Source organism: Thermobia domestica, chromosome 12, assembly GCF_964235325.1.
Source record: "Thermobia domestica chromosome 12, izTheDome1.hap1.1, whole genome shotgun sequence".
In the NCBI taxonomy this organism is placed as follows: domain Eukaryota; kingdom Metazoa; phylum Arthropoda; class Insecta; order Zygentoma; family Lepismatidae; genus Thermobia; species Thermobia domestica.
The window spans coordinates 80,690,656-80,705,938 of record NC_137465.1 but is presented as its reverse complement, the minus strand read 5'-3'; positions in this window follow the sequence as shown (position 1 = coordinate 80,705,938).

Sequence of the window (15,283 nt, the reverse complement as noted above, 5' to 3'; positions counted from 1 at the left end):
CACTCCGGAAAGAAATTAACGGAGTATTTTAAGGAGATCGTAAAAAAAAAATTGTGTTTTAGAAAGGCCGATGGACGACAGGACACTAATAAAAGTGGGCAGCAAACAAATGCTTTATAATGTAAGTCGAGTATTGATAAGTGCTCAACCACAAGCCAAAAGTGATACTTCGTGAACTGCAAGAAATTCCCACCCACAAGGAAGGGGGAGTACAATGGCGTAGCAATGGCCTTTGGCGCCCTTAGGCAAAATACCTAGTAGCTCCCCCGTCACCTATCGAATAGGCCCAATGTATGATCACCTAGAACTTATACGTATGCGCAGAAACGGCCGTAAACCGTAGATTATCAGTAGGACCGTATTTTTCTTTTTATATCGTTGTAGTATGTCCTTCAGAAGTAAACTGGATAGAGTGCACTGTTCGTTAAAAATAAATTCGTATAAAAATCGGACTTTCTGCAGTGGTAGTGTAAATAAACAGTAATATATCAACCAGTGTTTTCTAATTGATTTCTAATGAATATATACAAAGTATGTTACGATTTTACATAATTATAAAGTAGAAACCGCTTCTAAGCATTTTTCTATTTTCAGTTTTTTAAATCGACAAATTGTATACAAAATCAGACGCGTTTTGTTCTTACTTTTGCCCTTGCAAATTCTTTATCAGATCAGCAATGTCCAATTCATGAGCTCTTTTTCTTTCAATACTCAGTATGGTCACATCCCAAAGGCGTTCTTGGATCATACTCTTTCTGAGATATGTCTTGATTTATTTTCACTTAGAGAATCATATCTCAGCAGTTGCAACTGTAACAGGAAGAATTACATATAAACAAAGCGAAGTCACCAGATTTGGAAATGCTAAGATGAGGTCAGATTCAAAATGAAAAATCTCTTCGTGAGTTGAAAGATTTAAAAGTCTGTTTTGAAAAGTATCTCTGAAAGTCAACACCTCTCGTGGAAGGAGACTGGATAAACCTTCTGCACACGGAAGCGCAAAGTCATAAGACAGCTTGGTGACCTTTTATCCTGAAGTAGTTCGTAACATTGATGTTCATAAGAACGAAAATCTTACAAAAACTTCCCCATTTCTTCAAAGCGTATCCTTATGTTTACTCTTACGGAGTCGAGGATAGCACTTTGATCTCGAATTCTTTGACAGGGTCAATAAATCGCGTATTTTGTGCCAAGTCATCAAAGAATATTTTAGGCATTGGCTTCTTTTCTTCTTCTAAAGTATTTGAAACACCAAATTTGCGCGCACAAGCACTGGCTTCCTGAAATACTTGAGGCACGTTCTTTGTAAGATCTTGCACCACAATACAGCATCTTATCAGTTCTCGCTCACACCCTGACAAGCACATACCACGACTCTGTAGTTTTTTTGACACAATATTAATGTTTCTTAGAGCTTTTTCTCACAATACAAGTATTACCACGAAATCAAGAATTTCCATTTTTCGTTTATAACGAGCTGCTTCTGTCGGTTATTTTTCGGTTCCACTTAAGGCACATGACATTAAGACATCTCATAACGGCCGCATATCTCTTTCTTAGTGCGAACACGGCATTATGACCTGAATCCTAGCGTGTTTGAGAGAGTTTCTTCAGTGTCGTTTCATTTTCCGGAGATATAATTGGAAATACAGTCTTGTAAAGCCTTCCAGCATTTTCCGCTGTTACCAAAGAATTTACATATATCTATCTTGTAGAGTGGCAAATAAATTAACAGCTTCTGTGTTAACTTTTGCAGCCGCGTTTCCAAGCCAGAAATGCGACTACTTATTACTGCTGCTCCAAAGTACCCTTACCCTATGCAATTCTTAATGCCAATCTCATTTTCTGATAGAACTTTTAATATTAAAACTTCATAGTTTTCTGCACAGTGTTCGTCCACATCATAAAATCCAAGAAAGCTTTCTACAATTTCGAACTGTGTAAAATGACCACTAGGTTCAGAAGATAGTATAACAAATGGTGATGCTTATTTGTTCGATTTTTGTATGACTTTTGCAGCAAGTTCCATGGTATAACTTAATGAAATACTACACTGCTATTGGTATTATACAAGTTTATCGCTACGAGTAATTCACCGAAAACAAAAACAGAAGGCTGTTCCCACATCTGCCACATCCCACATTTGACTAACATTGGTCAGTATTGCCAACATGAGGTTTTTCTTTCCGCTAAAACAGGACTAAAAATCCGCTAATTGCAAACAAAAAAGAGAAAGACAGAGAGAGAGAAGTCATCGCGTCTACAAAATACTGTAAGTAATATTGAAGTTGGTATTTAAAAGATCAACTAATTATTACTCTCCAACAATGTTAAGGTTAGAGCCAAAATAGGTCAGTATCCTTCTCATCAATTTAACGTTACGCCATTTTAATCAGTATCAGGTGCGGACCAAGGCAAAATTTTCACCCGACCAAAGCGCTTTTGTTGCCCCCATATAGTCCTAGCCTATATTTTACATTTTCTTACATTATTATTAGAAAATAGTTTGAAAATTTATTTTGAGTTGCTCGTTTGGGCGCCCTCTGACGTTGGCGCCCAGGGTAGTTTCCCGGTTTATCCGACACTTAGTGCTTGAGCTTGGTTCTGTGTAACAGCGGTTGTGTTTGCCTCATAATCATGGCAACACTTTTTTTGACTCGTTTTAATCCAGATTTGTCATTGTTTCTGAAAGTGTGTTGCGCAGGTGAATTTCATTTGAAGTTAGTAAGCTCAGTACATGTAATGTCGTCATGTTGTAATAATACAAGACTGATGTAATAATACAGGAGCATTAAAATTTTAATCAAACTATGCTATAAACTCGACGAGTTTACAGTAATACCAATAATTTGATATGCAAATGTAATAAACTGCGAGCAAAGAGAGCAGAAATTTTAAATTTTGTTCGGAAATGAAGACCGCTAAAATCGGAGCTCCATTTATATAATTTGCTTCTTTTCTTATTAAAAACCTGGTGCGCCCCTAAAATACAGAAAAACGTAGAAAATGTCTACCCTGCCTACCCTATTGCTACGCCACTGGGGAAGTAATCAAAACAACGCGCCTCGACAAAGAGGACATCTAAGTCACGTACAGCACCAAAGAACTAACAGAGAGAGTGGGATGAACCCGAACAATTCTCGTGATTTTATTCGTTCCGCTAACGCCAACAATAATTACAGAAGACAACCGCGTAGGGAGGACGATTATCAGATAGGGCATGGTAGGAATGAAAGAAGGAATGTCAGGAAGGGGGGAAACCAGTCACAGCATAATAATCAGAATCGGTTTTCAAATAATGGCCGCGGTCCCAAGGTCAATCTTGTATGATAAGAAAGACGAGAAAACAGGGACTATGATAGCGATCCAAATGTAGAAAAATGTATCACGCGAAGAAAATCCCCCTGGAAGATTTTCGAGAATCTATCCGGGATCGCTGCAAAACACAAACAGAGCGTGACTAAGGGGATCACAACACCAGAATACACCGGAAGGAGAAATTAATCAAACCACGGCCTTAGATAGAAAGGAATCGAACCAAGAAAATGAGATTGATGCCGAAGAAGATAGAGAAACTTGTCTTAAAATAACGAAGCACATAACTTCAATTTTTGATGCACTCATTTCCGAAAATTCGGAAATTCCCAGGCAACAAAATATTTCAGTGTTAACCGAAATTAAAGGGGAGATTGGAGAAATAGCTGTAAAAATTCTATGAGTCACGGGCTCCACCGTTTCTTGCGTAAGTGATACTTTATGGTCACATATACAAGAGAAGCATCCTAATGTACCACATTTAAAGTCCGGTACTTTAAAGATTCTGTTTGCTTTTGGCACGAGAACTGCAAAAGTGATAGCACAGGCGTTTTTATCAGTTAATCGTTATGATCATTTTGATCAGCAGAAGATCGTTTTGATATTGAGCTCTAGTAATGCAATCTTTGGTTAGACCATTCATTTTAGGGGAAGTTTTTGTTTGTTTGTTTTTCTTTTTTAAGAATATAATTCTGTGAAGGATTATCATCATGGTCTGTTGAAATTAAAGAATGGGGAAAGTTAGTTAGTGTCCCTTTCGTTAAAGAGGATACATCTGAAATAGTAAACATTTTAAATGAACTTAGTGTTGTATTCGAAGAAATACAAGACGAAGCGAGATTATTACCCCTTAGAAATATAGAGAGATTCGATCTCGTGATCTTAAAGGGAATGGAACCCTTAATGACAAGCGTAAACGAAACGGGAAGTTATTATAATAACAGTTACCAAAATAGCAGTAAAGAAATTAAATGTATTTTGATTGAAAGTGTAAAGGAGGAAAGAAAAGATTGTGTTGCCAACTCCTATTTATCATTGAAATGCACGCAAAAAAGGGTAAAAGACAGGGAAATTAATGTAATAATAAACTCCGTCTCGCCCCATGAGTATAATGAATGTAATAAGTTATGTTTATATAACACGTCTTTACCCAGTCAAGGGCCGAGGGTAGTTAGTAGTAGAATGTTACGTTTCAATGAGTTAGAAAGTGGTGTTTATCCCACCGGCTCATGTATGTCAGTCTTGGTGACTTCTGTTAGTAATAATATCAATTTGTCCAAAGTTTCTACGAGGGCTACCCCTCAATAAATTCGCGAACATATTATGCAGGCAGAAGATTTAACTGCAGAACAAAGGCAGAAGTTGGAAACACTGCTATTATCATATCAGAAAGTTTTCGATAATAAACCGAAATTATTAAAGGGTTATGAAAACCAAACAGAGCTCACAGACCACAAGCTATTTCAGGCGAAATTCTACCCATACCCTTTTAAATATAGGAAGCAAGTGAATGAGAAAGTGGAAAAATTATTAGCTTGGGATATAATTGAAAAAGGAAGTACTGAATTTCAGGCCCGTATCCAAAAGGGGTCTAGGGAGCCGGACAAACTATAATATGGTGATGAACTATAGTATGGTTGGATCGGCTCACTCTAACTTCTACCGTGCCCCCCCCCTAAATTTTTGGGCTGGCTACCGGCCTGCTGAATATACGTCACCCCTTGTGATTGTTCCAAAGAAAAACTCTGAAGAAATAGAAACTTCTTTGGATATGCGTAACCTAAATGATCAAATACTCGGTATGAGCAATATTCCTCCGCTGCCTTTTGAAGTACTACAAAAGTTTGAAGAAAAGAAAATTATTAGCACATTTAATCTTTCGTGTTTATTCAATCCAATTATGGTAGGAAAAGAAAATAGAAAGTTCTTAGGTTTTGTACAGTCAGCGACAGTAATAAGTGGAGGTTCGATACTTAACAAAATGATAGCTTTTTCCAGTAGCAGAATAGTTTCACTGTATGCCTGATAGTTGGACAACCAACATGAGAGCAAATACGAGCATGAGAGCTCGTACATGCCCGAAAACATAACATGCCAAGATATTCCTGCATTTGGAGGAAAAAGTATTACTATCTGAGAGCATCACTTAGAGAAACAACCACGAGATAAATCTGAAGAAATTCCATTTACATTAAGTTCAAAGATATAGGAGTTAATGCAAAGAAAACGAAAAGAATAATACGTTTCATGCAGAAACCAACGGAATGCTAAACAAAATCAGAAAAGAAGGAAAAAGGGAAAGGAAAGAGCAAAAGACATGGGAATAAATTAAATATTAACACTTAAGGATAAACAGTGTCCGTCTTTCCCCCTGCCCCATCTTGGTTTTTCTCCCTTCATAGGATAAAACTCTTTCAGTATCAAACACGAACATCATTTATAGTGTTTAATTTCTTGAAAAAATTTTTAATTTAGCCTAGGCCGAGACTCGAACCCCAGACCCTTAGAATGACAGCCTCACGCGGTATCCACTTACCTACACAGGCTCTATCTACTGCGTTTATAAATCAGCTATCACCGCGCTGTTATCAAACGTGTTAAATCAGCCATTGTCAGTGTGCCACTCCAGTTCCATTTGAAGTTTAAATTTTATTTACCTCACTTCGCCATCTATGGGTAGCAGTCCCCTTGCTTTCATAAAAAGCATTTGTTCTGTAGATTAAAATCAAGAATGAATTAATCTGTACTCTTGGGAGCTTACTGGTGCACCAACATATATATATATATATATATATATATATATATATATATATATATGTGTGTGTGTGTCAAATTGATTGAGGATTAAAAGAGCGACTTCGTAAATTTACGGAACGCGTGTTAACACAACAGTAAGGACATCTCGTAGCGTTGTTACGTAACACACGAGTGTAAATAAAGTTTCAAAACAAGAAGTCGCAAGAAATGCCGTGGGTAAGTACGTAAAGCGTCTGCTTGCTCAGTGGAGAAATCCAGGTTCAAATCTGGGCTGGTACGTTCTTTTCTGTTCCGTTGAAAATACATTGCAACCTAAAATATTGCAGATTACTGCAATTGCAATTTAATTCAATTTTAAGCATTATACATCCATATGGATTGTTGAATTTGCTTTATAAAGATGCAGATTATGAATTATAGTAATTTTTTCAATGAAATGAAATTAAATTAAGTTTGACGTCCCATGTTTATGTCGGCTAGGTAAAGGAGACAGTGATGATAAGAAATGAATGAAAATTGTGCAACGATGAAGGTAGGAGGAAACAGAAGAATCCTAGTGTTAAAATTTAAGACTAATTTACTTTGATGTAATATGTCCATTAATTTGTTTTATGAGCACGTTATTGATTACGAATGATGTATGTTGTTGATATAGATTCTATTGCACGTTCTTTCATAAATACTATAGAAAGTATCAAGGCTATATATTATCTTTCATGAAAGTTGACTGGTGCATGCGCAGTACAGAGAGAAGGCGAAGGAGGAAATGCTAACAGATTGTTAGAATGTTTCGCTCGCAAGCAGTAGTTCTCAACTTTGAGGCGCGCTTCCTCCTTCTGGGGAGGCGTGAAGGGTTTACGAAGTCCCTTCGTTTCGTTATATCTCTTGAATGATTATATACAATATCCAGCCACATCTACACATTTGGAAGTGATAAATCGTAGTATAAATTAACCGTCCTCCACACACGGTGCTTGTTGATTTTCCAAGATTAAAAACTGAAATATCTTTTATCTCAATAGAATACAGAAGTTTCAATGAGAGGGCTTGCAACACCTTAATCCCATGACTCTTCGATACGTCACTGCCTGAACTGTAACTTTCAAGTTAGAATAGAATAATATAGACATGTGACCTACTAAATATATTTTTGGATCATTATACGTTTTCAGAAATATCCACTATTACAATGTCGTAAATGTTAAGTAATTTATTGTAAATCTTTGTACTTTCATTTTTCCTCCTTCTTCTCAACTAAGGTTAAAAAATGTAATAATAAGAGGTTAAGAATTCGAAATATTACGTACATTTTAGCGTATTACGAAATTATATTTAATCGATTCCGACAGGAACACAAATAGAAACGTCAAGAAGAGCTAAAACTAAAATTGTAGTCTGGTGAGATTCGAACTACCCTTGAATGGTGCCTCGAAAATCTACAGTCGAATGTCTTAATCCACTTCTTTTATTAATGTCTTAATCTACTTATTACTAGTTACTACTTAATTTTATTCACTTTTTACTTGTTTAATTTGCTTTACCAGTAACCTAAAACGACAGGGACATGAGCACAGAAACATCGAGGAAAGTTAAAATTTCAAAGGCTCTCCCATTGGGAATCGAACCCGGGAGTGGTAAGTGCAAAGTGGTAACACCAAAGTGGTAAGTGCAAGCCACTAGATCAGCGGGGAGGGCATCCACTCGATAATTGTAAACAGTTACGATTGTAGTAAGCGTGTTTTATGTTACACCTTTCATTACAGTATGAAATTTACTTTGTATTACCTGAAGTTTAAGCCTATTTTGGCGTGGTGCAATATGTCTATTGAAATTTTTTTGTGTTAACTGTATTCTTTACTTTGACGAATGATATGTATTGTTTATATAGGCTCTATTACGTATTAGTTTATGAATGTTAAACAATTATCAGGATTATTTATGAGCTTTCATAAAAATTCACTGGTGCATGTGCAGTAGAAACAGAAAGATACACTTTATCGACATTATTCATACAAGTCAGAATTCAAATTTCTAACAGGTTGTCAAAAAGCCTCGTTCTAAGGGCTGTGGAGAACTGTCTGTTGCTCTGCGAGGAGAAATCATAGACCAAGCAACAGTGGGACAAACTCTGCCTCACATCGCTAGGAATCTGGGCTATGACAAGAAAACAGCCATGAAATGGATTCAGAGACATAAAGAAGGTGGTGAATGGTTCAGGTCTCGGTCAAGAAGTGAAAGGCCTAAAGCGACAACTGCAGCTCAAGAGCAAACGTTAGTTACAGAAGCAATCAACAAACCTCTACGAAACGCGTCGATCCTTTTGGACAAAGCCATGGAATATAATTGTTCTCGCGAAAGAATAAGAAGATTATTGGGGGCTGATCTCCACTGTTCAAGACCCGGTAGGAAAACTCTTCTGACTGAAACGCAGAAGACCAGATGAATGGAATGGGCACAGGAGAACACAACCCAACCGCTGTCATATTGAGACTTAGTCATCTGGACCGACGAGAAAGTTTTCAAGTCTAACCAGCAAGGCAGAGTTATATTGTATAGACCACGCGGAACCAGGGATGCTGAACAAAATATCAGTACTTCTTGTTCAGAACTAATATTAGCACACTTTTGTGGATACATGATGGCTGCTGGTCCTGTAGATTTGGTTGCAGTGCCCGAGAGAATGAACAGCACTGTTTACGTTAATATCTTCGAAAATACATTGTTACCGTCCTTAGAAAGAAACTTCTGCGAACAGGAAGAATATATATTTATGCATGACAACAGTGTTGTTTGCACCTCCCGGTAAACACGAGAGTGGCTAAGTGAACATCCGGAGAATTTGTATAGAGTGGGCCCCTCTATCCCCAGACTTGAACCCAATTGAACATTTGTGGGCTTAGATGGTGCAAGAATGGAAAGAGAGAAGTGACGACAGAGGCAAAACGTTTCTTCAAAATCAAGTTACGGAACTGTGGCAACACTTACCTGACACACCATCATATTGCTCGAGACTTTTATCTAGTATTCCCTCCAGACTTCAAGAAGTTATTGACTCTGGAGGTGACTACATGAAATACTAGTGTGTTATTTTTGTGTAAACATTTATTTTTCATTTATTTGTTATATTTCTTTTCGAGAGCAAGACATTCCTTCTTCATTGATTTATTTTGTTTGTTTACTTATTAGTTCGTTAAAACGTAAAGGAAGAGTAGTATATCTTCAATAAGTATTTGTAAATTTACTTCGAACGTTTCTAAGAACACATTTATGTCTTTTCCTTACTCGTATATCATGCCCAATATTACTGTCATTTCAGTTCATTAATTACTTTATTTCACATATTGGATAAAAGTATTCTTGTCTTTTTAATGATGTTTTCCCTTTTGATTGTTTAATTTCTAAATACAAGTATTACCTTAATTCGAATGAATAAAGCTCATTTTGTTCATCGTCAATTCTTTAAGAGCTGAGTTCGAATTCAAGAACAATGTAGTGTAATTTACATTCTTTATTCTTCGTATAGTAGTACTGCCAATATTAAGTATCATTTTTCATGAGTCCAGTTGATTAGTGAGAACTTGGACAAACTTTAAACTGATAATTCTTTACACAATAACAACAGTACAGTACATTTAAGCTATTCCTTATACTTCACAGCATTGAAACCAATGTTTTGTATTGGTTAAAAAATAAAGCAGCCAGAAGTTTCCTAAAAAGACCTATCCTTCCTTACAAAACATAGGCCTAAGGTAAAGTAAGGCAATACATTACTAAAATATATTAATATTTCGAATTATTAACCTCCTCTTGTTACATCTTTCAGGCTTAGTTGATAAAAAAGAGGGAAAATGAAAGTATAAAGACTTACAATAAATTACTTAACATTTACTGACATTGTAATAGTGGATATTTCTGAAAACGTATAATGATCCAAAAATATATTTAGTAGGTCACATGTCTATATTATTCGATTCTAACTTGAAAGTTACAGTTCAGGCAGTGACGTATCGAAGAGTCATGAGGTTGAGGGGTTGTAACCCCTCCCATTGATACTTGTATATTCTATTGAATTAAAAATTATTTCAGTTTTTAATCTTGGAAAATCAACAAGCACCGTGTGTGGAGGACGGTAAATTCATAGTACGAATTATCACTTCCAAATGTGTAGATGTGGCTGGATATTGTGTATAATCATTCAAGAGATATAAGAAAACGAAGGGACTTCGTAAGCCCTTCACGCCTTCCCAGAAGGAAGAAGCGCGCCTCAAAGTTGAGAACTACTGCTTGCGAGCGAAACATTCTAACAATCTGTTAGCATTTCCTACTTCGCCTTCTCTCTGTACTGCGCATACACCAGTCAATTTTCATGAAAGATAATATATAGCCTTGATACTTTCTATAGTATTTATGAAAGAACGTGCAATAGAATCTATATCAACAACATACATCATTCGTCAAACTAATCAATAACGTGTTCATAAAACAAATTAATAGACATATTACATCAAAGTAAATTAGGCTTAAGTTTTAGCCAATAGAAAGTAATGTTATTCTGTAAGAAGAACTACTACTCGAAGCCTTTGCTACAACTACTAGTTGCTACCATGGCCAAGTGGTCTAAGGAGATCCTTTTTGTAAAACACCCAGCGAGCTTAGTTCGAGTCCCCGGAGAGTCCAACTCATTTTTTCTCTCTTTTTTTATGAGTTCTCGATGTTTCTGTCTGTATTCCTGTCGGATTCGATTAAATAGAATTTCGAATAGAGACCAATATGTATGATAAATGGTAATTTATTTGCGAGTCTCCACTCGTCTAATATACATTTTCGAGAGTTTTATTTTGGAAGTGTATATAATATGAAATAGTGAAAATAGTGAAGTAAAAATATTCTTATAAATATTGGTTAATTAATTGGAGTTGACCATGGCTTTCAGGTTAGGATTATATAGAGATGAGTTACTTTCAAGTGCAATGCGAAAAAAAAATTGAGTCCTAATCAAACACAAAATTGTAACTTACAGGATAAATTTTACATGATTAGTATTATAATTTTTTGTTTCTATTATAATTCTGTATAAGTTATGATACTACTATTTCAAAATGTAGATCGAGAAAGAAGTGTAATATTATATTTTGTTACGAAAACCATTTAATCAGTGATAATTTCAGGGAGTAATCTGAGGAAAAATTTGAGACCCTTCTCAAGCTAAGAAATTTCTGCCTTCGGGACCTATCTTCGATCATGCTTAATGTGGATTACCAGTGAGTATACCCATCACCCCTATTAAAAATTCCCCCGAGGATAATTTTTCTCAAATCACCACTGTTTATAATAAGTTTTTCGTTACAAATCAGAGGATAATAATGGGAAAACATACTTTCTATTTCGTTTTCAGCTATGGATTTTAGTTTTGCAATTGATATATTGTTCCGTCTTAATCGAATTTGAAACAAAAGAAGTTTCCAATGAGTTACCCAAAGAAATGTTTTCCGCCTCTAAATGAAAATAGGAAGACACTTAGAAAAACTTATTATCGGGTTTTAACACACAAACATATGATTGATAGAGTGTCGACCTAAACCACTCGACCATTTTGCATGCTTTTGCAGGCTTTCTTTTAACTTTTGTGAAAGCAGTTTACTGTTCCATACTGCTTTTGTTTATTGCGATACGACTATGATTCTCAGTGAATATTTGGACGTCACAGTTCTTGCAATATATAAAAGTGTTTGTAGAATAAATTACATTCAATTTACGTCTTAATAACATACGTAAATCAGGTTGAATTCATGAAATGTTTGAGGTTGGAGTGAACGTAAATGTTTTCATACTTAGGAGTCTGGATATGCGAACCTGCTTACCGTGGGGATTTACTTCTGTGAAACTTGGTCCATGAAGTTATACAAAAACGGTAAAATAAAAAACGTTAACATTCTTACAATGAGAAGAGATTTCAATTCCCGGGGGAGTTAGTGTACACGCGCCTTTATCGTGGGAGACCCGGGTTTGATTCCCGGTGGGGGCTCATGTGTTTCGTATTCCATGTTAATCACTAGGTCCACGTCTCCTATAACCACGCTGCTGACCGGGCAGTTAAACTCAAAATCACAATCACCACTACACGGCGGGAGTTAAATGGTTCGGGTTTTACGTTAATCAATATGTCCACGTCATATATGGTCTTGCTGTTGAAAGAGACGTTAAACTCCAAATCAACTCAACTCATTAAGATCAGAGTTCTGAGTTTAATACCAACTTTAAACCAACTTTCAAAATAAAAATTGAAATAAAATGAAATCTTTAAATTTAACGTCCCATGGTTATGGCGGTTAGGCTAAAGGACACGGTGATAATGAGAAATGAGTGAAATAGTGGAATGAAGAAAGTGGGAGGAAACGGGGGAACCCCGAGAAAACCCACGAGCACGTCGTTTGTCCACCACAAAGTCTAAACGGCACGAGCTGGGATCGAATTAGGGACCCGAAGCACCAGAGGTGAACGCTCTACCACTGAGCCACTGCGCCCCCCAAAATGTAAATTATTCATGCTTCTGATACCTATATAAATGGAGAGAGAGAGAGAATAAATATGGTTGTATTTTTCATAGGGCCGAAATGGCTTAGTGTTAGAGCGTTCACCTCTGATGCATGGCGTCCTTGGTTCAATCCCAGCTTGCACAAAGTCAGATTTGTGGTGAAGAAACACCGTGTGCGTTCGTTTCTTCAGGATTCTCTTGTTTCCTCCTACCTACATCGTTGCACAATTTTCATTCATTTCTCATCATCACCGTCTCCTTTACCTAGCCGACGTAAGCATAAGACGTCAAACTTAATTTAATTTCATTTCATTGAAAAATTACTATAATTCATAATCTGCATCTTTATAAAGCAACTTCAACAATCATATGGATGTATAATGCTTAAAATTGAATTAAATCGCAATTGCAGTAATCTGCAATATTTTAGGTTTCTCATTTATTTGCATCAAATGTTTAGTTATTTGATACTTTATAGCAAGAATATCAACTGCTATATAAGACACGGTTATATACCTGTGGCGTGGGAGACCCTGGTTTGATTCCCAACGGGAGCTCATGTGTTTCGGTTTCTATGTTAATCAGTAAATCCCGTCTCATATAGCCCAGCTGCTGAAAAGGACGCTAAACTCAAAATCAACTTAACTCAATAATTATCTATACATTAAATTTAATATGAGACAGAGAGGTCACGGTGGGTGGTGCTTCACAGTGAGTCACGTCCTGTTGACCCACGATCCACTGACCTACTCACAAATCTTGACCCAATTGACACTCCATATCTGAACTGTACACACAGATAAAGCAGACATATATGTAACCTACCTTACTTGGCCGTCACTAATTTAAGATAATCTACAAAAAATGAAAGAAAGCAATTTCAAACGCAAAAATATAGGAATGTATTTTCAACGGAACAGAAAAGAACGTACCAGCCCAGATTTGAACCTGGATTTCTCCACTGAGCAAGCAGACCCTTTACGTACTTACCCACGGCATATCTTGCGACTTCTTGTTTTGAAACTTTATTTACACTCGTGTGTTACGTAACAACGCTACGAGATGTCCTTACTGTTGTGTTAACACGCGTTCCGTAAATTTAGGAAGTCGCTCTTTTAATCCTCAATCAATTTGAAACTACAGAACAAATGCTTTTTATGAAAGCAAGGGGACTGCTACCCATAGATAGCTAAATGAGGTAAATAAAATTTAAACTTCAAATGGAACTGGGGTGGCTCACCGACAATGGCTGATTTAACACGTTTGATAACAGCGCGGGTGATAGCTGATTTATAAAGTCAGTAGATAGAGCCTGTGTAGGTAAGTGGATACCGCGTGAGGCTGTCATTCTAAGGGTCTGGGGTTCGAGTCTCGGCCTAGACTGAGTTAAAATTTTTTCAAGGATTAAACACTATAAATGATATTCGCGTTTGATACTGAAAGAGATTTATCCTATGAAGGGAGAAAACCCAAGATGAGGGCAGGGGGAAAGACGGACACTGTTTATCTTTAAGGGTTAATATTTAATTTATTCCCATGTCTTTTGCTCATTCCTTTCCCTTTTTCCTTTTCTCATTTTGTTTAGCATTCCGTTGGTTTCTGCATGAAACGTATTATTCTTTTCGTTTTCTTTGCATTAACTCCTATATCTTTGAACTTAATGTGAATGGAATTTCTTCAGATTTATCTCGTGGTTGTTTTTCTAAATGATGCTCTCAGATAGTAATACTTTTTTCCTCGAAGTGGAGGAATATCCTGGCATGTTATGTTTTCGGGCACGTATTTGCTGTCAAGTTGGTTGTCCAACTATCAGACATAGAGTGAAACTATTCTGCTACTGGAAGAAGCTATCATTTCTTATGTATCCAACTTCCACTTATTACTGTCGCTGACTGTACATGGGCGTCAATCGTACGTATATAAAAGATTGTGTTTCGGATTAAAGGCAGCAGTGTCCTGGAGTATCAGAGCACTAAAGACAATATTAACAAAATAAAATTGATGGTTTTTGCTAGGTCTACATAGATGACGTCATATGCGGCTCCGATTCGTTTGAAACCCATCTAAAACACTTAGATATTTTGCTGAGAAAATTAAAAATGACCGGCCTAAAAATGAAGCTAGCGAAATGCAAATTTACCTGGCACACAGTACCATATTGGTCTACATTTTGACTCCTGGAATCGAAAAGGATCCCAACAAAATACAGACCATAAAGGAGTTCACACTTCGAAGAAATGTAAAACAGCTGAGGTCTTATTTAGAATTCCTAAATTTCTACAGGGCGTTCCAAAATAAATATGCAGATTTAGTCTCACCACTTTCGTCACTGTCGCGCAAAGGAACACCATTCCGCTGGACTCTTGAATGTCAAACGGCATTTGAAAATATTAAAAGAGCATTTTCAGAGAAGGTAACATTACATCGTCCCATGATGGATAGATTATTTTATTTAGCAGTCGATGCAAGCAGTGTTGCCACAGTGCAGTTTGCCGAACATCAACCTCTGAGACGAAAACTACTTTCAGTTCGAAGGTTTTTCTCTCTGTGTGTGTTTAGCTTCCAGCGGGTTGAGAGAAAACTTGGCACAAACAGTAATTGTGGGAATATTTTGAACAGGTTCGTTAGCCAGAATAATCAGATGAAAATGTTCAAAATGGCGGCCCTTCAAACACA